This window comes from Hippoglossus stenolepis, chromosome 12 (assembly GCF_022539355.2).
Source record: "Hippoglossus stenolepis isolate QCI-W04-F060 chromosome 12, HSTE1.2, whole genome shotgun sequence".
Taxonomy (NCBI): Eukaryota; Metazoa; Chordata; class Actinopteri; order Pleuronectiformes; family Pleuronectidae; genus Hippoglossus; species Hippoglossus stenolepis.
This window is the reverse complement of record NC_061494.1, coordinates 19,466,550-19,493,520: the sequence shown is the minus strand read 5'-3', so window position 1 is coordinate 19,493,520 and position 26,971 is coordinate 19,466,550. Positions and strand designations below refer to the sequence as shown.

The following is a 26,971-nucleotide window of genomic DNA, read 5'->3' as shown; positions in this document are numbered from 1 at the left end:
AGTTTATTAAAAAACATAAGAGCATCTGGGAAACATGGTAAACTATTTTTAGAGCATTTTTAAAGCGCCATATCCAATCTCATTCATCTCTCTAAGCGTTCTCAGCCCTCAGAAGGTGTCAATACCTAAAAAGGAAAACAACAGAAACGGAGTGAAGTTCTCAGAGCCGAGTGATACTCAAAACGTGTAACTCAAGTCAATCTTGATCACTGTTTCCCTCCCTCTGGCGTGTGCAGAGCTGCAGAGGAGGAGGAAGAAGAGTGCAGTGCGAGTGCTGCGTGTGTGTACGCGACGGTTCGCCGTGTCAGCCCATTGGAATGGTTGATGAGTTCACACCAAGCCGGCCCCGGGTGATGATGGGATAGGTCTTAATGTAGACAGCCGTAAACACAGCAGGCCATCTCTAATCCTGAGAGGCTCCTTTGTGTACCTCACACTGCACAAACTGTTTTGATGAATCTCCCCACCCCTGACCCTTTGATGACGGATGGCGCTCCGAGGGGAAGTGTAACTAGGAGGCAGCGGATCGCCCCGGCCCATCCTGTTTGGGCGATGAAATGGACTCTTGCTTCATCATCCCGGGGTTTTTTTTTTGCGATGATATATTTGGTTTCAGTCCAGCGTGGCAGACGGTTTGAGGAGTAAAACACACAATACAATGCAAAGGGTTTCAGTTTTTCATTTTACTTTTGTTGGCAAGAAATACACTATTTAGAATTTTTAAAAAGGCTTTAATCAAATTATAAATCTTATCTGCTTAACACTATACATCAAATATTGAATTCACAGCATCACCTCCATCAGATGAGGATATTCCCTTTGCAGTGACCGATCGGACTGGAAACGTCCACATGGAATAAAAGCTGAAGTCCAATATTGAAGTGGTTAAACATCTGTGGCCCAGACACAATCACTTGTCAAGAAATCTAAACTACATTTCTCCTACATCATACAAACACTCACTGAGCATTAGACTGAGCATCAATCATGATTAAAGAAGGAGGCAAAACGTCACAGTATTAACAACTTAATGTTTGTAATTTGCGTTCCAGTCGGTATTAGCTTCTGATACAAGGAGTTAAATGACATTCAAGTAAATGGTTGGAATTAAAAACAGTAAAATTACGCTTTATTTCGGCCTGTTCGATAAAATAATATAATTTTCTTAAACAAATGTATTTAACTGATGATTTGTTTTAAGAGTAATAGTCATATTTGCAAAGATAATAGTGAAGTACAGTTCAAACTCACCTAAAAAATCAACATAAGGCCATTTAACACACCTACACACACACACACACACATAGACACACACACAGTCCCAGGGCAGAGATGCACAAACACACACACTCAGGTCACGTCTCCTCGCACAGAGCCTGTTTGTAAAGGCAGCACGTTTGTGAACCTGACAGTGGAAAATATGAGTCGCTCCCCCAGCCTCCGTTCGGTCTCGGCCTTTTGATTTGTTTGACAGGGAAAAATTATAACAGCGGGGGAAAGAAATATGAAAATATGACTGGTAATACTTTCAAAACAGATATTTTCCTTGCTGTCTTTGCAGAATCCATAGAGGGAGTGTGTGTGTGTGTGTGTGTGTGTGTCTTTGTGTGTGTGGGTCTGCTTGTGTTTGCACTGCATGCATTTTTGTCCTCATGTTTGTATGCTTGTTTACATATACAATGCACGTGCATGTGTGCGCACGTGTGTGTACATCAGGTTCCAGCCGTGCAACAATAAATCATCTTTACTGACGACATGGTACGCTAATCGTTTGTCTATATATTGCAGGTTTGTTTCCATATCTCCGGGGTTCCTTGTGGTCTCCGCACCAGTTTCTTTCTGACTTGATTTCGCGATCTTCATTTCATTCATGTATTTATTTATCCCGTCTGCGTTATTGCTTTGATTTCTCCAGCCCGGGGTTATTTTGTTTTAATGAACGCCTCATACTTCTCCTTTGTAGTAACTGAACTTTTCAGAGTAAACCATCTCATTGGAGATGATGGTTCAGTTGAGGGGAGCAAACACAGGCTGCACTCTGATCATTCAGGAAACCAGTTCCCATCACCGAGGGAGGGAACTCACAAGGAGGAGAAATTCAACTTCATCCTTGTATCAACATCTTTGTGTCCACACTACAATCCGTATTATCATTTCTATGTTTGTATGATTAAACATTATTACTTTTCACTTTGAGGAAAAACACCCGATGCCTTCAATAGGACACTTTTTGTTGCCGTACACCCTGTGACACTTGGGCCTTCTCTCCTCCCCCCCCACAGCCGCTACACCTCACTACAGCCACTTTAACACAACAGAGCCAGGAATCAGACCAAGTAGATTAATCCAACACTACAAGTGCACCACAGTCGCTGCTGTTGATAAGACAGAAAAGTGAATATTGTTTCAGGGTAAAATGAGTCGGCCTCTGGTTTAGCTCGTGTTTGTGTTTGAATCCAGACTAATCACTCATCAGCTCCTGTGTATGTGCCACAACTACTGTGCACATAACAAGTCCCCCTCCCCAGAGAGAGTCAAGATACAGTCAAACAACCACAGAGGCTCTAATTGGCTCCCGGCTGTCATTGTGTTGTTTGCACGAGCTAAATCTTGTTTTGACACAGAAAAAGTCGAATAAGTTATTTTTTTGGGAAACTTGGGGACATGAATAATGACTGAACGTCTGCCTGGTCATAGAATCCTGGTGTTCCTGTGACCACCGTTTGTTTCACACACTTGCTGAGTCCGCCCCGGTCTTTATTGGATGAGGCAGCGCGAGCTAATATATCAGACAAGCCCTGTGGTGCGGCGAGTCACAGAGATTAAATGACTGCTCAGTGTTTGGGTTGCGAGGGCTGAGTGTCGGCCATTGCTCCGATGCCAGAAACGAACCCAAATCACACAGACACCGAAAACACTGATGCTATTGTGCGGTGTGTGCAAACCCAGCGAGCCTGTTAGTGTGGTGGTGAAAGGAGGGGAGGAAAGAGGAGCGAGACAGATTGAGGATCCGAAAGAAGGAGCACAGTGAAAGAAGAGAGAGAGGCGGGGAATGGCGGTAATTAAATGAAACAAAGGAGGTGTGAAAGAAATGCACAAAAGGCATGAGAGGACATGAAAGATAAAAAATAAGAAACAGAGAGACAGAGAGAGAGAATGAGAGAAAAGGAGAAACAGGAAGAAAGTGAGTGAGTGAGAGGGAGTTTCAGGGGAATCGATGCAGCGTCTCTCCGCTGGGACCGAGCTAACAGCGCAGCAGGCCGTGGATCTCAGGTGTCCAGTCGATGGCTGATGCATTAGGCTGCTGATACCCGCCGCTTTGGGTTCAAACACACATTTTCTTAATACAACATGAGCCCATTTCCCTCCCTCATTAATCATGTAACCTGATTAGGGCTGGAGGTCTGGCCTGTGCTGAACCCGACTCTGCTCGCCGCCTTTCATTTGGTCCGACTCCTCATCCCACACGCACATACGAAAATACATATGTGAATGCACTCTGCGATATTGAGCAGTGGGTTTCCACAGGTTCAGAGTTAAATGTCTACATGCAATTGAAATAAAGCTTATAGGGGCCAGTGTATAAGTCTGAGACCACTTTAACCATTTACTTGAACTGGAAAATGTTCCGTACAGTGTCCACAAGGTGCAGTGAACCAGAGTTTAATAATGAAAACAGTTATTAAATTCAGTGGAGCACATATTTCCACAAGGCCCAACAGCTCCTTTAAATTCAATTAGGCTGCACAAAATCTCACACACTCGTAGATATAAGTTCCTTAATAAATTTGTCCGATTTTTTTTTCATCAAGAGTTGTGAATTATTTCCTGGGAAAACAGTGAAAATGTTGAAAAGTTTCCTATCGTGCATTGTTGAAAAAAGTGTCAATGAAATCCTGGATCCGTCCGCTGATCCGGATTCACAGCAAAGTTCAATGGGTTCTTCTTCCCTGACCCAGACTGCAGCGTTCCACCATGTTATGTGAAAACCCTTCAGTTGTTTTGGATTGATCTTGCTTACAAACGAACAAACAAACGTGGGTGAAAACCTAACTTCCTTTGCCGAGATCACCAGCATCTGGATAAAAGAATTTGCCTTTTCTCTGCCCTTTTCCCCTGATTTCAGTAACGTCAGAGTCCAAAAGGCCTCTGATGACTCTAAAGAATAACACAGGTCGTCTTTTTCTCACTGACGACAAAGCAAATGAAATTGTCAAAACCAACAATGCTTCAAATCTGCTCTCAATACTTTCTACTCAATACTTTTTACCCCCTCAGGTCCGTCTGACACGTTCATTTTAAGCCCAGGGTTTCATGATAAGGTCGCAGTTCTAACCCAATTTTGATCCCGTAGATTCTGAGGGTTTTTCTGTGATGATACAACCAAATGGATCCGATCTGGCCCATGATGGAATCACATCTATTAGAGCTGATCCTGCCTTTTCAAGTAAATTCTATTTGTTAAACCAATATAAACCATTTGTTTTAACTGTAAAATAGGCTAATAAACTATTTAATTTCCATTCCCTGACAAAAAAAAATGAAACCACGATATATAGTTTCATGTTTTTTAGAAAGCTTCAACAGTTTCCTAAAACACTTGGTCAGTGTGGATCTCAGCAGCCTTTTATTTCCTCAAACACAAGTAAACTATATGTTTATGTTCATGGCGATTAAGGAATATAAGGATTTTCTAACTTAGCCAGTGTGACTCATCTTTGCCTCTTTAATAGAATAAAACTTGTACATTCTGTCCCTTTGAAAGTCTTTATGTTACTTAAACCCATATTCTACAGGCTGCCCATGGCTGTATGTGTTATAAAGCACTAAGTACACATATATACATATATATAAATACACACCACTACAGCTCAGTGGTGTCATGGCTGCAGGAGAATGTCGCTCTACCTCTATGTCTGTGTTGTGATTCTGACTAATTTCAGCGACTCATCAGTGCACAGAGTGTGAAAGACAGTGTGACACACAGAATTAAACATAATACAACTGGATTTAAAACCATTCACTGACAGACGACAGCTCCAATCATGGATTTCCTCAGGCGTGTTGTCAGGCAGATGAACCTGACCTGAATTTCACGTTTTCCCTTTTCTTCTTATTTTCTCACACGTGTAAATTACAGGCACGCAAACACATTAAATGCATCTCCTGTGGTCCGTGGGGTTATTAGTCTGAGAAGCCCCTCGTTTTGAAATCACAAACAATCCTCGTGTTGCTGTGGGGACGCACGTACACACAAACAGACGCACAACACGCCGACAAACATCTGACTGGACTTTCTAACCTTCTTCTCTGAGTGGAGACACAGATGAGCCTTTATGTCAGACCAGAGCGTGGATCACATGTTCCACTATGATTTAACTTTTCTGCTGCTTTGGCGTCGGCGGTTGGAAACACTGCTCAGTATGTCCACTTGAACTTTGTCTGACTCCAGCTTGTTTATTGGCACTTGTGAACAAACCGACACCGCCCATGCAAACACGTATGAGGTTGAATTTCTGCAGTTTTCATACTTAAACCTTGAGCCCCTGAAGTAAGTACCTGTACTGCTACACGTTCATATATGAGAAGATGAAACACTTTGATTAGTTTTCATGTATAAACTCCTGACGTTGAGATTCAGCACCACGGGCAGCTCTTCATCACATTCATTGCATTTCTGCATTTGTCTTATTCTGCAAATTGGGAGAGCTGCTCCTCTTTGGTCTATTAAAAAACAAAATAAAAAATATAATATAAGAATATATATGACACTAAATTGTAAAGCAGAGTATATTTTAGAGACGCTGGAGTTTGACAAACTGTTTAAAAACTGCCTGCTCACTCCACCTGAATGGAAGGCTTTATGTAAGAGTGACCTGTGCCATGTTAATGTGATGTCTCTGTTTCCATTGTAGTTCCTGGTATAATCTTACAGCTTTAGCTCAGTTTACAGTTTAACGTTATTGATATGACATTATGAAGATAATGAAGGTATCAGTCTCTGCAACATGTTCAGTTATGAAACGTTTTACTTACTTGTTCTTATTAGCTCAGTGAAATAATGATTTTGTAGCTTATAATTTAATATTTTTGATTAAAAATTATATGTTAAATTCATTTGTACTGTCAACACTGACTTTATTTGCTATTAAACTCACAAACAAACAACCCTTCAGAATATAAATGTTTATGTTTAACACCTTTAATAACTATTTCCATTCAACCTGTCACTTGAGACACACTAATAGTCCTGAGCCTGCAAATGTCTGAAGAGCAAAATGTTTTTTCCATTCCGGTAATAGATCATAATTCAAATAACCTCAAATTAAATTAAGTACATTTTTCTATATATGTGAATAAGTCCTTAAACCCCTAAAATGAAAAATGGAAATTTCACCGTTACATCTTATTGTAACTTATGACTCATTTTCAACTTGTAATTTAAACACGTTGCCTTAATGAAAGTAATTGAACTATGACCTGTTCAAAGTCTCACTCTGTACTTTAATGAAATCCAAACTGCAGTTTTACTGCTGTGAGAAAATGTTTGTGCAAATAATTCAGTGTTTCAATGCTGAGAGTTTGATTCATTAGAACAACGTCAACACAACAGCAGCATCCGATCAGTGAATCAACAAAGGTTTGCAGAAGAATCTCCACGAGTGTGAGAATGATGGCAAGGAACAGTGTGTGTGTTTGTGTGTGTGTGTGTGTGTGTATGTGTGTGTGTGCGCTGAGGGACCTGGAGGGCCATAGCAGACCAGGTCAGTCTGGGTTTACATGCCTGACACACTGTCATGGATACCCCCGCTGCGTCCGTCACTCAGCACATACACACATAGACCCAGACAGAGACATACAAACACACACACACACACACACACACACACACACACACACACACACACACACACACACACACACACACACACACACACACACACACTCTAACATACACATGTGTTCACTTGAACGTGAACACCACCACTGTCTGATCAGTATCTGTCGGTAAAACACAAAAACATAAATCAGAGAAGCCTTGATGCAATCCCACAAAATTCAAAATCACAGAGATGCTTAATACAGACACACAAAGTGTTAACATGTAAATGACTTCATTTCTTTGCACGTTGATGAGGCTAAGATGCTAAATTTTATCCAAACAGTTACAAGGCCTGATGCTGAGAGAGCAAGTTAGAGTATACACACACACACACACAGGGATGGTGTTTCACTCCATGGTGAGGACAGAGATTTTGAGCGTGTCGTCTGTGTGGTTTCCTGCCAGAGATTCATCCCTCAATAATCACAATGGCTCGGATACAAGACACCTCACCGAACACACAAAGACACACGCTTACCTCCGGCCCTTAGTCACATGCAACTGGTATGTGAGAACAAAGACACACTAAAGACATTGAGCCCCTAATTTGAGAGATGGGCAGTTAAACCGGCCCAATTTGAAAAGGGTCTTTCCTGAAAAACATTGTTTCCTGGTTAAAAGGAGAAAATTATAAAGACCTTTAGAATAAAAAGCACCAAGTGGTTCTGTATCACTTCACCATATTCACAGCTGATCCTGTCTCACCATTCTGGGTCCAAGAGACTCTGTGGTGAGGAGGGAATAAAAGTTGAAAAGTGCCATAATAACCCTGAACAATCATCTAATGCAGGGGTGTGGATACTTTTTTCCCGTGAAGGTCAATTTCAACTTTAAAACATTCTTCTTGGGCCATAGTTACTTATCGAGCACATATCACACTGACCTCTAATGCGGTGGCGGCGGCTGGAACTGCTTCTGTTCAGAGGTGTCTGATGTCAGATGATGATGATGATGATGCTACTCTCTGCTGGTTTTAGCCAAAACAACTTCTCAAACAAATCCTCACCCTTGGTCGTGACATATTTTTGGGACAGATTTTGTTAAATCGGGTCATATGCAGATTTTAGAAGATGAGCTTTTTTGATTTTTTGGAACGCCAGAGGGATGTGGCGTTGCAAAGCTCCCGGAGTTTAGGGCCAAAAAGTCCCAAAAGTCTGCAGTCTGGTGTTGGGGCTGGTGAGCAGTTCTCCAGTGTTTTCTCTATATCTTGGGCCGTGTCTCTAATCCGATGGTTCTTCAAGACAAACTGACACTTTGGAACAATATTACTTTTCCTTCAGCAGCCACAGGGATCTCCTTTACAGATGCTGCTTCTGAATGAGGCTTCGGTGCCTCAGCTTTTAGCTCCGTCACCACAATACTTGCTTGTATGACACTGTCTCTGCCAGAATGTGGTCTTGGGAGCTGCTTGTTGGACTCATCAACTCCACCGAAGAGCACTGACGTTATCCAAGTGCAGTTGTCTTGCGGCTCGTCAAGTTTAGTCGCATGTTTTCAGCTGTAATGACGCTCGACATTTGGTCTTTTTAATCACTGAGCGCATCAGAAATCTGGGTTTATCGGTTCGACTTTTGCTTCAACAAAATAAGCATTGTTAGCTCATCTCTCTTGGAAAGTCCATAATTTTGCCTCTACTCTGTCCCCATGATGCTTAACAGTCAGAAGGGACATGTTTCATATCCCAAAAAGCTTTCATTTAATGTATTATTTATTATTTTTGTCCTCATAGCTACTTTTCTGTATTTCTAAATTGTCTCATGGTCGGTATACGTCCCAGAGACTAGAGGCTGGAGGTTCCCCACCGCTGCTCTAATGAGCCTCTGTGGTGACCAGATCAATAAAGTGTTAAGTGGCCTTTTGGAGATAACGCTGTGGTGTTAAGTCGGCCTGTCGAGCGTCAGGTCCACGGGCTGGACAGCAGCACTTCAACTTAAGAGCCACCACCTTGTTAACATGGATTTACTCATCAGTGACTTCACGTGGACTCACACAAGCACGAACACACAGACGCACTAAAAATCCACTTATTCATCAACAAATACTAATTCTGACTGGCTTATTGTTGTAATGTGGAGACACAACGTACAGATGACATCAGGGAATAATAGTGTTGGTGGTTTAAAGCCGAAAATCTAAAACCGAAAATATTAACGATATTTAAACCTAAAACAAAACCTGAAAACTAAGATGAATTCTTCTCGAATCTGCTGGTTTGATTGACAGGACGTCTCCCTCCTCGTCTCCCACCGTTACCTCAACAAACTTCATCTCTCTAAAGAGTCAGATTTAGCCTCACTGTCTCCCACCCACAGCCTAGCAACACGCACAGACACACACGCACAGACACACACACACACACACACACACACACACACACACACACACACACACACACACACACACACACACACACACACACACACACACACACACACACACACACACAGCCTAACTTTGAGGGCAAGCTAGCGAATTCCTGAAGGCTATCAGGTTTCGGGTTGCCTTGGCGACTGAGCACGGAGGCAGATCCATTAATCATTGAGAGCAGTTCACTCCAGAGTGGAGGTCAGACTGATTGCTGTGGATAGGTATCATCCCAAAAACACACACACACACACACACACACACACACACACACACACACACACACACACACACACACACACACACACACACACACACACACACACACACACACACACAGCATGGACCAAGGACCATGATTTGTATGAAAGATTAGTCTCCCTCTCCTTTCCCAACTTCAATTCCTCTTCTTAAACACATACAACATGCAGACGCTCAGACATATAAATAAAACATACAAACTCAGAGTCCTCTTCATGCTTCCACTTTCATAATGTCTCGCTGCTTGCTCTTTCTTTGGCTGTCTCTGCCTCAGACACACACACACACACACACACACACACACACACACACACACACACACACACACACACACACACACACACACATACACACACACACACACACACACACACACACACAAAACAATCCCTCCTTCCAGTGTCGTCTTGGCATCAGGACGGCCTGCGGTGGTGTCATGTGACGTGGCTACGTGGAGCCCAGTGGATTAAGAGATTGGAGCTCCACATTTATTTTTCAGGGACTCGGCTGAAACACTAAACCTGCACAGGTGTCTAGGAAAACCGAGAGAGAAAGAAAGAAAGAAAGAAAGAACGAGGTGGAGACCCACAGGAGCGGAAAGAGACGTTACATAAAAAGAAAGATTTTCATTTTCTTTCCCTCTTTTCTCTTTTTCACGCTGCATTTGTTACTGAGATTTTTAAATGCATGTCATCATTTGTAAAATGGGATGTGACAGATCTTCCAGCCTTCTATGATAAAGGTATCAGAAGGGAGTTAATGAGGAAGTGACAGATGAAGGACTCAGAGGAGCTTGGATGGTTAAAGTTATGGAGGGTGAGCAGGGGACCTGGTTTTGGGTCGTGCCGTGCGGCAGGTGGATCGTGTGCACGGGGCGAGTGCAGAACACCAAGCGGCAGGTGACAGGATGGACGAGCTGTTAAAAGACAGCCAGAGGTCAAAAGGTCAGTCGGACACAACAAGCATGTGGCTTTGCTGAAGGGACATTGAGCAAGACTAGAAAGGATTCGATACAAGATCGTTTATTAATCCCTCCAGGGGGGGAAACTAAATGTCAACTTACACATACAGACAACAGGCAAAAAGAAAATCCTACATGTCCAGACAGTTGAAGATAAGTGGAAAGCAAAGCAGCAAACTACCCGTCAATGTGACATCCCCACATATTCATGAATACCAACACAACCACTGTCGCTTGACTAATGGATTAAACTAACGTCTTCTTCAGATATGGGAGACATCAATGAGAATTAAGTTCATGATTCACAGGGATTATAGTTTGAAGCCTGAGCAGAGAACCGTCCTGGGCTCTTGTTTCACCTCACGGTGTTTTGTTGCTTAACTTTCATGTTGCTGTTGACGGTTCTCCACAGACCTTTCACCTGACACAGTTTAGTTTGTCTTTGTTTCGGGATAAGAACACGAGCCACGTGTGAAGTGTCTCCAAACTGGAGAGCCGTGGTGTTAAGAGCCGTGTGGGGCTACGGTGTCACTGTCTGGAGAGAGAGGAAGGAGGTTTCGGTGGAGCTATAACTCCGGTATGACTTGGCCATGTGGGGGTTTAACGGAATGGATCGAGTCACCAGTCTAAAGTGGGTCAGGGATCCAATTCAGCAAGGGAACCTCAAAAAGGAATGGCAACATGAAGTTCATGTACTTTATGCTGCTTTACGTTCAAAATGGCACTTGTAACATGGGTGCAAATTTGCAACGGGCATTTTAGAAGTTTGCATTTCTTTGCACTGGTGGGAAACCCCTGGTGAAAAGAGAGGTGAAGGAGAAGAAATGGGTGAAATCACAGATTTTCTTGACTGTACAAACAATCTGAGAGATTTCTTTATCCAGTTTGATAGGATGAGCTGAACGAACCCCAGTAAGGAACTAGCACCACTTTTAGCTGTTACATTTAAAAATCTCGAATGGCTCTAAGTAGAGTGTAGCTCCGCCAACGCCCAACTTATATTCACATTCACTAGATACAGATTTTTATTTGGATCTGCACCAAATTGCACACACTCATAAAAACTATTCCTTGCTTCCAGCCCCTGATCCAAATCCACACCAATTGGGTTCTTTCCGGACCTCAGCCTTCCAACAACGTTTGTGATAATCTGTGCAGCAGTTTTTTCTTAAATAACTAACAGATAAAATAACGTAGATAAAAACATAACGTCCTTGGTGGAGGAAATTATGGGCGATGGTTGGTCACAGATGTTCAAAGATGCCTTGTACCAATATAATACAAACATAATACACAATACAGTACATAGGCCTCTTACAAGTTCATACACACACACACACACACACACACACACACACACACACACACACACACACACACACACACACACACACACACACAAACACACACTCGTGTATCTATCTCAATCCAGTTTGTCCTGTGAGATTTACAGCATCCTCTTGATGTAGACACTCACAAATCAGTGTGTATGAAACAGAAATCCACACATATATATTTACACACACATGCACACACACACACACGTACACACTTCAAATCTAAGCACATTTGTGTCTCACACAGAAACAGAGGCACAACCATGCTGACCAAGCAAACACACACACACACATACACGTAGTCACACAGGCACGGGCACGTGCACACATGAAATATAGGTACAGGCCCTGCACCACTGAGCCGACTCCCAAAGGTGCCCACTAAATTTACTGGCTCCAACAGCCACTTCAAACGCTCTCCATAACTTAGAGGCCAGACGATTTTATTGTTTCATGGAAGAAAGGACGATGAAAAACAAAGAAGCAAAGGAGAGAGAAGCAGTGAAAGATACATGAACTGGGAGGGGGGGGGGGTGGAATTAAGTCCCCCTTTGTCTCAGACAATTAAAATTCCTCTGGTTGTGAGGCACGTGCACACACACTGTACTTAGCAAGTGTATTGACACAGTAAAAACATCTTTTGTGGATTTAGTCTTTAGTATTTTACCCCTTAAAGATGAATTGATGTTTATTTAAAGATGTGGATGCAACAACAGAAGAACTATTATTATTTTTCTCTCTCTCCATCTCTACCTGTCTCCCTCTCTCTCCCTCTGTCTGTGTGTGTGTGTGTGTCTGTGTGTGTGAACCCCCCCTGTGAGTTGCTCACAGTTAAAGCTAATGATTTAAGCTCCCCTCGCCTGCAGGTTATGAGGTAATGAGCTGTTAGCAGAACTTGTTAATGTCCACTTCAATAGCAACACTTTGTGTCTGGTGCTGGACCAATGAGAATCGGGAAGAGATGGAGATGGTGTTTAAAAATCTCCACTGGTTTTACGTTGAAGTCCGAGTAAGAGTGAGGATTTATGGAAGTAAATCAAAACTCTCTTGTGTGTCCAGTTTTGATGGTTTGTGGTAAAAACTCACAGCTTTGCACATTTTCTTCGCATGGTTCTTGTGCAATAACATTATCAGTAATCAAATACTTTTGCACCTCAGTCATTCAGGTAAACGGTACACACACACACACACACACACACACACACACACACACACACACACACACACACACACACACACACACACACACACACACAGGCAGTGATGGGATAGATGAGACTTTGTATTCAGCAAACTGAGCCTCCTGGCAGGTGGTCCGCCAAATGTTATCTTATTGACCTTTGTCCTCCTACACACGCATTACACATGCATAGACACACCGATGCACGCGCACACACACACACACACACACACACTCGTACGCACACAAAGACGAGCCAATTCAGTAAGTGAGCAGAGGGGATCATGATGTGATAAGAACACCTCTGACAAGAGAACAACGACACAAGACACACTCACAGACAGACAACAAAGATAATTATGAGGGTTTGTACTATTTTAAAAGTAAACTTATATCCTAATAGAGCTTTTCCTCCATTCTTTCCAACTGCTTTTGAACTACGTTTTTTAAAACAACTGTTTTTAAAAAGCAAGCTTGATCTTATAAATCTGTGTATTTGACTTTTGTTTGTGTTTGTGATGAAGAAGCCTCGTCAGTAGCTACACCAGTCGATTAATGCAGAACCATCTGCTTCTTGCAATAGCTAAGGCCGAACTCCAAGCATACAGCTGGTGGTCGCAGCTAACTCCACAGATTGTCTATACGCGTTTGCATGTGTGTGTGTGTGTGTGTGTGTGTGTGTGTGTGTGTGTGTGTGTGCGCACATCTGTGTGTCTCAGCTTCTTCATTAACTGACGTGTTGCCGTGCGCACGCTGCAGCCCACCAAGTCAAGAACCCAGATGGGATGAGGGATCATATTCTTGATTAAAATGACGGGGAGTGCTGAATTCTCCGTGTGTGTGTCTGTCTGTGTGAACACACACACACACACACACACACACACACACACACACACACACACACACACACACACACACACACACACACACACACACACACGTTGCTTTTGTACCTGCTGACACACTGAGTTAGTTAAAGCTTGGCTCTGAACTCGTTGATAAATTCCAGATATCCGATCCACACAAAGCGAGTGGATGGAAAGAGAAATGTGGACCATTTGTGGGAGGTGGATACTTATTCTACACAATTAACCTTTAATTAAGCAGGCAGAGGCAGAGGTGAGGCAGCAAAGAGCCACAGAGGAACAATATGCTGTCTGTTCATTTACTGGAGTCTCAGCCCGAGTCCCTGCCTGATGGTTGATAGATCAAGTCTGGCTTGGAGCGCAGGTCACAGCGTCTCTGAACTGAAGAATTACTCTTTAAGGGCACTGTCCAATTTGGCTTCGTGCAACTCATCATCAAGCAGTAATTACAGTTGACCACAGAAACACTGAGCGAGAAGCAATTAACGAGATAATCCCGTGTTTTATTTCATGGTAACAAGCATGATGTTGTGTAATAATGAATAAACCACAGATGCCTTTATTTTTAAATAAAAGTTTAGCATTTTCTTATATTCTTTTCAATAATAGAGATGTTGGTTGGTTGTGAATCCTACACCCAAGTGTGCTCAAGTTCATTTCCAGTGGATCAATCTTAATATTCATATTAATTTTCACACCTTTTCTTTTATGCCACCGTCAATGCAGAACTTCTACTTGCACAAAATCAATATCAGTGCTCTTCATTCTGCAGATTTACATCAGATCTCTTGAAACTCTTTTTTTTCCATTATGGATTCTCCCTTAGCTTCATTTCAGTTTTAGTGACGCCCATTGACTTCCTATATCAACACTCTCGTAACAGAATATACACATTTTCACTTTCTCCCCCTGAGACTATCAAAAAATCACAACTCTATCACAAACCAACACAACATAAACATTTAGTAATTTCCACTTGTGTCCACATTATAAACACAGGTCAAGTCAAAATCGACCTCACTAAATACATTTACTATTTGTTACTGGTTCCATTGTGTTAAAGAAATGAAGCAAGATTGTAAAACACGGTTTAAGATGCAGTATTTATTACAAAAGCCTGAATATCATTGCAAAAAATGAACATATAATGTCTCATATAGTTCATGAGGGAACAGTTCCTAAAAGTTCCGTGGACACCCCTCATACTTTCTCTTTACTCCTTTAAAAAAACCAACTCGTCTCTGATGTGAGGGTTTAAGCGCTGACACGTGACTTTTTACAGCAGGTAGCATGGAGAGGAGATTTGCTCTCTTCCTGTCAGATATATCTTTGCCCCGCGCTGCCCTGCAGATCGCTGCACACACTCCTCTGACTATTTATGGCTGCAGTTAACTCCCAGTGCTCTGGTAAAGAGCTTCAGCAGCAGGTGAAGTCAGGGATGTAGCGGAGAACCATATCCCAGACCCGATACAACATTACAACACATAAACTCACTGGGATGAAAAATAGCACCGGGCCCGTCTCACCAGGGTTAAAGATTAAAATGTGTGTATTTGTGTGTGTTTGAGGGGCAGTTGTGCGATACCAGATTGATTCCAGACTTGGGGTTTTCTCTGGACTTTGGAAAGGGAATATGCCCTGCCCTCCTTTCGCATTAGCGCTGCTGTTGCGTAGCCTCTATCCATTCAGCTGATGGATGACGCCCAAGAGACTCGCAAACACATTGCAACCTGCAATGTCAGGAGAGGAGAGGAGACAAAAGAGGAGAGGAGAAAGGGACAGAGGACAAAGGAAGAGTAGAAAAGGCATCTAAACTGCACGTTGTGGAGATTGTAGATTGCCTCTCCTCCGCTGCTCGACTCTGGTCTTATTCTCTCTGTGACACAGCTTATTGTCCATTTTACCTTCCTCATTCCAGCGCAGGGTCCATCCCTGAGGCCACAGACCATTTCAAAACAGCCTTTATTGTAGCTCGCTGTTTCTTTTGATTACAGGAAAGTCTCACTTTACCCTACCACTCCATAGCTGAGGATATTGTGTTACCTACTGTTGTGTGCGTGGGTGTGAGAGCGTGTGTGTGTGTGTGTCTGTGTGTAAGGATACACATGTAGTATGCATGGCCGACTATATGTGAATTGTTTGTTATGGATCTGTTTGTCTTGTTCGAGACAAACATCCTCTGTTATTTCCCCCAGAATAAGGATTATTATACCTTCGATAAACATGTTGGTTTCATTCTGACATGAAAATGCTGAAAATCACTTAGCTTTTAAATGTGAGTGTTTTATTTTAACATCTGAATTGTGGTTTATCATCCGGGCAAGTTAATCAGAAAATTCTGTGAGGAAAACATCATGTACCTGCAGTAAAAGTCCATGTGTGGCGATAGAAAAGGTCAGAAAACCTTTCATATCTGTTTCCAAATGCACATCACGGCCACATTTGGAACGACTAACTCCAAACGCTGAGAATAGAGTTGCTCAGTGTTTAATAAATTGAATGTGACTGGCCAATAAAACTCAGCCGTCTGCTGTGGAGGGGTCACGGGGGGGTCAAGGGCCCAGCCCCTGATCCAGACAGACAGCCCCCGGTTCCGTGTTTTCTGCAAAACACAAACGGGTGAAATTCATACTTGGGCAATGTCAACTTCCCTCCGCAGCACTGTCACTTACAGCACACGCCTCGGAGAGAGTGCAGAGAGAACCAGAGGATATATCCTGTATCACTTCCTGTTCTGCCAGGCGATGTCTTTCTGACCTTGTTCATGATACGCCTCGGCTCTTCTGCGTATCCTCTCCCTGGTGCTTTCAGTCCGGGTTCTGTCTCTCTATCCGACTGTCTCCTTCCAACTGACCACGTTTACATGGAAAAACCACTATTCACCTTATTCGTAATGAGTCATTATTTCAATTATGGTGTTTACATGAGTTGCTAATAGAATATTCCATTCATATTCCTGTTTACATGTTACGTATGACTCATGTCCTTAAATCCATGTTATTCCACAAGTTTTAAAAACCCAACCTGACCTTTTAGCATTTGAAGTGTTTTCTTTCTAATTCTGCAAAAAGGTATAACTGCTTTTTGTATTTCCATCTCACTTACACCCGGTTGGGCATGTGTCATCAAGCTGTTGGCAAGTTTCCCCACTTTGGGACTAATGAAGGATTATTTTACCGTATCTTATCTTAACTTAACTTGTCTCAAAAACTCCATTTGAACGTTAAAATGCGATGAAGACGTATACATGTATGATGGAATACTCCAAGTATGAACCTATTCAGATTAAAGTCATTAGAAAAAATGCTGTGTCCACGACAGTATCTTATTCAGTGATATCTGAATATTGGTCTCTCCCTCTGTCTCCCTCTGTCTCCCTCCATCTTTATCTCTCTCTTTTCCTGCCCGGTCCTGCTGGTGGTTTCAGAGGGGGCACATTGCCGGGCTGAGTTGGGTGAATTTGCTCCCCCCCTCTCTAATTCTCTCCGGGCGACACGCCAGATGCCACCTCTCCCTCTACATCCATTTTTGACCACACGGTCAAGAGGGAGTGTTTTCTGTTGCTCTTGGACGGCGCGTTCAAAAAGCCTTTCCCTCTCTTCCCTGTCTGTCTGCGCTGCACGTCTGACGAAGAACTCAGACTCCGTTTTTTCCAGCCCAGAAGTGCTAGTTCTGGCAGTGTGAACAGCTTTCTGCCCCCGACCCCCTCCACACACACACACACTGAAACACCAATTTTCGAGGCGGGCGACGAGGAGGCGAGAGATGAGGGAGGAAAAAGAGATACAGTATGTTTATGAAAACAAACTGCTCGGCTGCTTTGACGAGTTCAGACTGTGGGTACACACCAACACGAAAGGTGAGAGGCAGGTAAATGTAAACGTTCATCGCGTTACCATCGACTGCTGAGCCTCTGATGTGTGCTCCCTGGTTTCTTAAAAGCTCTCCTCTGACCAAAAGACTCGCTTCTTCTGATTCCACGCAGAGCTCTGGGAATTTATTCAATTACCTAAAATGATCACTGAAGAAAAAGGGCTTTAGAATGTGCTGAGGTGCACAGGATAGGCTTTCAGGCCACGGCACAGTGTCTCTTTAACTCACCAAAAGTGTGTGTTTTACAATGTGAAAGTGCCTCAGAGCAGCTTTTTTTCTTGCTGACTCCATTAAACCCCCCACGTCCTTCTTTTTGTAAACAGGATAATTAGTTGATAGAGTGAATCTGTGTGCAAGTATTCTGATGCCTTTGCTTCTTACTGTAACACTTTTATTCTAGTAACTATAGATTAACATGCATTTCTCCAGTTTTGTTAGAATGCAATACATTCATTGCAAACTGTTGAAACATATAAATTGACATGAAATTAAAACAATAATAATTTCATTCCAAGATATATTTCTTTAAATTTAACTTTTTAAACTTGAAATGATTTTACTAAATACTAAACAAATGTCTAAAAGCTGCTTCAGTGATAAGAAGTGCAGAACACATTTATATCACCCACACAAAAAGAGAGAAAGTCTCTTTACTGATTGAAACGTTTTAAATAATTAGTTTTGTCTCACGAATAATCCAAAATAATTAATTTGACTCTCACATTAGTCAAAGAAAAGCAGAAAAATATTCAAATTTGTGAAGCTGCAACTAAACATTTAGACAAAACTGATTTTTATTGAGTGACAGATGATAGTATCAATCATTTCATCTGACTGTGGTAAATTTGAATTTGAATTCATTAGATTGAAAGTTGAAAAGTCTCTTTTCGCGTTTTACAAGACTGAGCATGAACACACTGCACCCAGACAGCCACACACACACACATGTTAAACTCCAGGTGCACTCACACACACACACACACACACACACACACACACACACACACACACACACACACACACACACACACACACACACACACACACACACACACACACAGTGCTATGTTCATGACAGTGTACTCTCCTTCTGTTTCTCTCTCTTTTCTATCAATAAAAAGTTTAAAAGGCATTTTTTTGTCAGTGACCCAGCAGAGGAAATGCACTCACTGTCCAGAAAGACGACTAATTACCCAAAATGCTGTGGGTATCTGGGCTGTGTGTGCGAGTGAGTGACTGAGTGAGTGAGTGTGTGTGTGTGTGTGTGTGTGTGTGTGTGTGTGTGTGTGTGTGTGCGTGTGTGTGTGTGTGTGCGTGTGCTTTGCTTGTGTGTGTGTTGAGGCGGTAGTAAGGTTTCAGATAGGTAGGTGGGTTGGGGTTGCAGGCTAATTTATGTCAGCACTATAGCGAGCTCCGAGATTTATTGATGGTAAGGCAATACGGAGAGATCTGCTTCTTCAAAAACCCTCTGCAACCCCCTACTGCTACACACACACACACACACACACACACACACACACACACACACACACACACTCACACACAGGCTGTCCATAGCCCACTACCATAAACTTAACCATCACAAATAAATGCCTAAGTCCAACCTAAACATAAATCTACTCTGAACCAAGTCTCAACCCTCAAAGAGCAAAATGTTCTTACACTGATGGTTTCAAACCAAACTTTGTCCACACAACTCGAGAAAGACATGTACACACACAAACACACACACACGCACACACACACACACTTAAGGCTCTCCACCTCCCACCTCCTATTAAACAACATGTCGTTCTTTCACACTGAACCCGGCTGTAACCGTAGAGGCCATACTGCTGCTGTGCTGACGCAAAGGACATATGGTCCCGAAAGAAACCATTAGAAGTATTGGAGGGGTGCATGTACTCTCTCTCCCTCCCTCACACGCACACACACACACACACACACTTGCACTGTACATGGACCCATTCCTCCCCCATTAGCTATCCCTATAAAAGGGGAGAATTCGTGAAATTTGTTGAGGATTAAATCCCAAATTGGTGGGAAAGTGAATTTACCAGCTGAGACGGGACGGTAATTTAGAAATGGGACAAGTGGGACCATTTAGACATGGAAGGACGTGTTGGGGAGCAATCGCTTGCCCACAACTGTGAAATATCTCAACTCCGATGCCTCTTGCGACAACGTCATTTGCACTCGAGCTACACAAAGGAGAGACCACGTGTATTCTTACTCGCTAACGATATACCTTTCTGATTGTATGCACACATGTATCTGTAGTGGCCCCGGAGTGTCTCTTCAACAGAGATGAGGCAGAGAAAACTTCAAAGTCCTGCCCCAGAATGCTCAGTACTTTTATAAGCAGGCCTGTGTTCTCTCCCAGTCGCTGCTGTTTCAAAAGAGCGGAGGGCTTATAAAAGCCATGTTAGGGTTATTATGTACATCCTATCTGCTTCAGCCTCCACTGACCCTCAAATGTGTGTGTGTGTGGCTGTGTGTGTGTGTGTGTGTGTGTGTGTGTGTGTGTGTGTGTGTGTGTGTGTGTGTGTGTGTGTGTGTGTGTGTGTGTGTGTGTGTGTGTGTGTGTGTGTGTGTGTGTGTGTGGTCATTAGGCAGAGCTACAGTGGAATCCGTTTACTCAATAATTTCGCTGTTCGTTTTTTGTGAGCCTGAGACGAGGAACGAACATCCTGAGTTTATTGGCCATTAGAGCGCTCGAGTGTGTGTGTGTGTGTGTGTGTGTGTGTGTGTGTGTGTGTGTGTGTGTGTGTGTGTGTGTGTGTGTGTGTGTGTGTGTGTGTGTGTGTGTGTGTGTGTGTGTGTGTGTGTGTGTCAGCAGAGCTAGTTTGTTTGGCTAAGTGAGGCAATTTTGGTCTTTAAGTATCTCATGTCACTTCCCCTCAAAAAGGGGCAAGTGATACAAACGCTCCATTCTTAGCGGCACCCCCACACACACACACTTCTATACGTTACGGACACACACACACTCTTTAGTCGTACTCCAATGTGACATGAGTGTTTGTCAGCCGGCACTAGGTTTGTGTTGAGATGATGGGAACTTTCAGTACGAGAACTTGATGAGTTTATTTATGAACCTTTAATTATTTTCTTCCCCTCACAGTTGGCTCACTCACTATTGTTTTGCATGAATACACGTCTGGCAAAGCCCGAATTAAACAAATCAGTCATGACTAATAGCCGATGTAATTGAGATCAAAGCAGCGAATAAGACTCGCTGACAAGCTCGGAGAAAGCAGAAGAATCTCCAACATGTTGTCCGGTGCATCGGCGGAGGAAACGTACACAGTCGCTCTTCAAACGCAGCCTAATTCCTTCAAGTCGGGTAAGATGTTACCTGATTGGTTCTTCGGGGTGGTCCTCTGATTAACCTGACCGGGCAGAAACCCGACAACTTTGATCCGTGATTGGTGAGGTCACCCGATGAGGTCAGCCAACGTCTGCAGGGAAACCGAGACGGCCGGTGATGAAGTATTTGAAGAGCATCGTTCCAAAATGAGACGTGACACCTAATTTCACCAAACAGGGAGGAGAAGAAAAAAAACATGATTACCAGCAAGCACGAGACTGGAACTCAAATTGATTCACGCTGAATTCATCAGTCTTTGACTTTAAAGCAGTTTCGTTTTACTATAACGAGTTTGAATCAAGACGAGCTGTTTAATTTGATGTAAGGGTCGGTTGTAGCTAAAGTCAATATAATGGGGTAACAAAAGTTTTTATGACCTAAATATAAAGTGTGTCATGAAATGGAAATTATATGTTGCTTGTCATTGCCGGAACGATTCAGAACCACTTAGTTTATATTATATTTCCAGTGGACGCTACCATCAGTTGCAGAACAGTCCAAGAATCAGAAAAACCCCAAACAAGCTACAGCGGAGTTATACAGCCGTTGCTTTCTCTTCTTTGACAGATAATATTTTCTTTAGTTTGTTTAATACTGTCTCCGTAGTGGATTCAGATTCCTCCATCACATCCACAGAAGCATCTCAGTTGTTGGCTAAAAAGCTTCTTGGGGCCGGAAGCCTTCTGGTTTCCATTTGTAGTGGAACCAGTCATGTCTGAGCAGGCTGTGGTTGCCCGCAGGTAAACACTGCGTCCGACATATGGACTGAAATGCATCCGCTATCGGATTTTTAATCAATCTACATCCATGTGCTATGTTATGATGAACAGAGTGTTGGCTCTGATATCCTCTGTCTACACCGGAAGCCCCAGAATATTGGCTGTGGCCCCCAGAGGCTGTTTCATCATCAGACTATAGCCGATGGGTTCTGAGATGGTTGGAGATTTAATCAGTAACTCGATGGAGAGAAAATTAATCTTTTGATAACAACCTCGTCATTTGCATCATTGATAAAGCAAACATGCCAAACATTCTCCGGTTCTTTTCCATTGTGAGGATTTGCTGTTTTTAGGATTAATATTTTCCTTCACTGGCTAAACATAATATAGTTATCTTAGAATATCTATCTTTATGTTTATCTTTGAAACAGTGATCATCTTTGAATTAGTGTCACCCATCTCCGTCTTTAGTGTCTTCATCTGCCTTCTTCTCTTCCTACTCGTCTTTTTCCCCCCCGTCCTCGTTGTCTCTCTGTCTTTGTCCCTGCTCCAACATCTCTCTTTGTGTAACCCCTGCTGCTTCAGAGGAAGATGAACTCAGAACAGCTGTGCTGCTCCTGCCTGTCATGAGTTATGGCGAGCTGCTGTCCTCTTGGCTTTTATTGATAATATTACACGGGCTGATGTAAATATGACTCTGGCTGCAACAACCCTGCCTGCCCCCTCCATCAACCTTATCCAAAGCGGGGACCTCTGCGTGTGCTCGTTGGCGAAGGAATGTAACGTGTACCTGTGTGTGTGTGTGTGTGTGTGTGTGTGTGTGTGTGTGTGTGTGTGTGTGTGTGTGTGTGTGTGTGTGTGTGTACTGTATATCTGTGTGTCATATTCACTTCCTGACCCCAGGACGCTCCCTCCCAAGGTAAAAGCAGGCTCCGAGCAGTTTGCAGGAAACGGCGAGCTGAGTTCAAACATGATAAACGGTTCTGAGCTTTAAGTTGGCGAAGAGAAGACCCTGCCGTTGTGTCTATATATGTTTTTTTCCGTCCGTCTATGTTGACCTGTGACTTCCAACTGTGCCGTGAATAATACATCTTTTCACAGGTTGGCGTCTCCATCTGTTGCGGACACAGAAACTTGGCTGGATTTTACTGTCACGTCCGATTTTATGGGTGTCGTTTCTCCTTGCATTCCACGTTATGCGCCTGTATTAGCGACGTCGCGGCCAATCATTGTCATTGCAGCACATGGATGAAGACAGAAGGTGGAAAGAATGAGACGGTGATAATCAGAGCAGTAAAGAGTTCTGTGTGGGCTACAGCAACTGGGAGAGGCTACACACACACACACACACACACACACACACACACACACACACACACACACACACACACACACACACACACACACACACACACTCACACACAAGACACCAGCTGCATTGTAAGCACTCATTAGGTTCTTGGTGCCCTAACCTTGAGGTGTAAATTCTACATTAATGCCTCGTCTATTAACCTTAGTGAACTGTGTTACACACACACACACACACAGTCATGTTTCCATGATTTCAGAGGACATTAAATTGACTTACATTCATTTTCTGGAGACTTACTCTGTAACTACCACTCGATTAAACCAAACCAACATGTCTTCACCTCTTAAATATAATGGCGTATATGGGGTTGCGTCTACCCAGAAGAAAGATAAGACCCCAACGAGTGCAAAGTAGTAGTAGTAGTAGTTATAGTAGTTGTAGTATTAGTGGTGGGGACCAAAGTAATACCTGGAACACACACACACACACACACACACCAGAGCACACAGGCATACATGCACATTCATATTCAGAAAAGCACATGGACAGGGCGGCAGCTGCTGCACCCACACACTCACCCACATACTCCAAATATGTAACCCCCTCCCACACACACACACACACACACACACACACACACACACACACACACACACACACACACACACACACACACACACACACACAGTACCACATTAACTGCATCGTGCCACAACATAGACAGGCAGGAAGCAAACGTGTCGTTTATTAGGGCCTGTTTCCAATCTGGGCTGATGATGAATTTGCCCGATCGGCCTCGTGCGGCTCCTGTACATTCTGAGACAAAGGCCCCTTATGAAATTATACTGTCATTAGAATGACTCCTCTGATTAGACACTGGGACTGGATTAGCCATCTGCTCTGCTCTCAGGCAGAGGAATGATATGATCAGAGCTAGTTAGCATGTATTCCACCACGAGAACACATTGAGGGGGTTTAGTTTCCAAACGTGATACGCCATATTCATTTGGAGTGTCTGAAGAATTTCCTCTGCCTGCAATACTATAATACTGTTATACTGCTCAGTATGATGGGGCACTCGGACGTTGAAACTTTTTAAATATTTTGCAGTAATCTTATATAAACTAATAAATATAGTTATATTTTCAGACTTGAATGAATAAGATTGTAAAGCATAAGACTGTTTGTCAAACATGGGAAATTCAGCTTCTTTTTACAGACTGCTGAAACACTATTGATTTGGAGATGGCTATAAAAGATATTTAGATCGTAGTAGTTCATTTTAAACCTCGGTATCCAAGTAAACATATTAGATTTTCCACGCCTCTCACAGTGAGAGCCTCTCCACTTGTGTCCACATGTCACACAGTATGAAAGAACGGAGACGGTTGTGGGCAGTGGGCCGGTGTCAGGAGTTGCCACTGTGGAATGGACGTACACTACAGTATGTAGCCATCTATCACTTGTCTCTCAGCACATGTGTGGGTGGCCCTGCAGCGGGTATTATTGCAATTTGGAAGCAATTGGCGGTAATCCCCTCTTTCTGCTTGTGTGAAAGCCCATCATCCCCCTGCAAGCCGACAGGCACGTCTTCACTAAAGAAGACCCCGGAGCTGGAGCACAAAGCTCCGGGTCCATCGTGGCTCAGGCTGTATATCATTATGAGCTTGTTTCAAACTTTTTCTTGGTGGTCTGGAGAGCGGATGTAGTGATGGTAAGAGAATAATATTGATGCACATACATGACTTCCACTTTGACCTTTTTAAAGTAAAGGCTCACAGTCTGGCAATGTAACTCCTCTTACTACGACCACCTCAACCTTAAATCCAGTCAAGCTTCACAGAAACACTCAGAGATATTCGTTCCCCAAAACTGCCAGATTTTTTTTTCATCAAGATCCTTGAATTATTCCATAGGAAAACAATGAAATGTTGAAAATGCCCTGTTTCGTAATGTTAAAGAAAGTGAGAAAAAATACACGCACTCATCTGGATCTGCACCAAAGTTTAATGGGTTCTTTCGTGACCCACACCACATCCTTCCACCAAGTTTCGTGGTAATCTGTCTTGTACTTTTTGTGTTATTTTGTTCACAAACAAACCGACCAACTAACAGACAAACTGACAGGGGTGAAAACGTAACGTCCTTGGCAGAGGTCATTCAATCAATATATTATAAACAGAACCATAGAACAACTGACCTCTGATTTGATCGAGGCAGCTTTACTGTTCTGGGTAATAGAGTTGACCCTGAACACAAGCTCCGGGTTCAGAGGTCCGTCCTTCTTAGAGATAATTAAAGGAAGCAAACTATTTCTTCTGAGTAGCTGTGTAGAAGTTGAGGGGAGGAGGACAGAGTGGGTGGTTTGGCCTTCAAGGCTCAGGACTTTTTCACCAGGGACCAATGTTCTCTGGTGTTTGGCTCCGGCTACTTTGGTCAAAGTCGGGGGAAGATTGTGGCTTTGGTTGAATATTAAAGACAAAACTTTTCTCCGGTCTGTGTGGACTTTATTACAATCTCGTTTTAGGAGCAGATATTGTAAGGAAGCAACTCACAAATGTTGAGAATTTAAGTTTTTCTAGATGTTTTCCTCAAAGATTTCTTCATCGTGTTGATTAAAAAGCCTTAATCCAGTAATATAGGATAAAGTATTTTGAAATTAGTTTTTCACTTTCTTCAACAGGGAGAGACCGGGCATTAGCTCGGTGGAACTTTTACTTGTAAATGTTTCTGATCTGCTCGCTCCATCGTGATCAGAAACAGATTTACGTGAAAAGATCATGTATCGATTAATGGATGACACACTTCCAGTGAAATCATAGAGTTGATCGTCTCATATACATGAAGTTAAGTGATGATAAATTGAGAGTGAAACATTAGAGACCTTTAGGAAGCAGTGGATTTAAAGAAGCTATTATAATATTATACTTGTGTTTGTCGGCATATCATTTGCTCTAAATTTAAAGAATTCTGACTTTAAAAGGAGACCAGGTTTGAATATGATGCATAAACAGCAACACTCTATGGAAAAACTCCACATAAAGTACAGTGTGGTGATGCATGAGGCGGCTCCTCCGCCCGAGCCCCATCTCCTCTCTCACATAGCTGTGGTGGCCATATGCTCAGATTGACTATAATTGTTAGTTTCCTGGACAAAGTGTTCAGAGGTTTGCAAGGCATTTAATATACCTCGCAGGCAGAATTAAAAAGCAATCATGAAATCCAATTCTTCCATATAAAAACAAATGAGCGATGCGTCCCGCCACGCTTCTATTTACAAAGCAAACACTCACTTTCATCTACGCAATATCTCACATTTTGCCCGATAAAGAGCCGAATACAGCAAAAAAGTTTGATGGATGGTTTGGTTTAATGAGAGAGAAGTCATTTACACGATGAAAGGAGACACATTAATGGGATTTCTGGGAGGGCCTCACAGTAGAAATGGGTTTTGCAGAGCCTGAATATAGCTAATACACCGAACACGTACAAATTCAGAGTCCTGCTGTAAAGACGAGGCGGCACTGACAACAGGAAGTGATCAGAAGGATACGCCGCTCTGTTGGGGGTGGTCTGTGCTGCGATGACACCATGAATCAGCCCCATGTCTAAATTACTTATCGGATCAGTCGCCCGTGTGTGTTTATGTGCATGGTTCTGATTTGAATCATTAGCCACATTAATGGAGAGGCTGTAGGGAAGGTGATCTTGATCTGTCAGCATGTTTTCAACCTTTTGGCTCGTCCTCTATAATGCAACAAGCAGGTCAGATATCTCAGGGTAAGTGACAGTGAATTGTCCTGGTTCCCTGATGATGTATCATGATGACTTCGACAAGGCTGTAGTTT

The 26,971-nt window shown here is 42.9% G+C and overlaps 1 long non-coding RNA gene across 1 annotated transcript in view; it reads right to left on the bottom strand.

Annotated features, from left to right (window-relative positions):
* LOC118118871 overlaps positions 1-26,971 on the bottom strand; it is a 44,122-nt gene that overhangs the window by 10,282 nt on the left and 6,869 nt on the right. Inside the window, exon 2 of the long non-coding RNA XR_004698010.2 lies at positions 21,081-21,252. This is a non-coding gene — a long non-coding RNA (uncharacterized LOC118118871). The remainder of the gene's footprint in view (positions 1-21,080; positions 21,253-26,971) is intronic.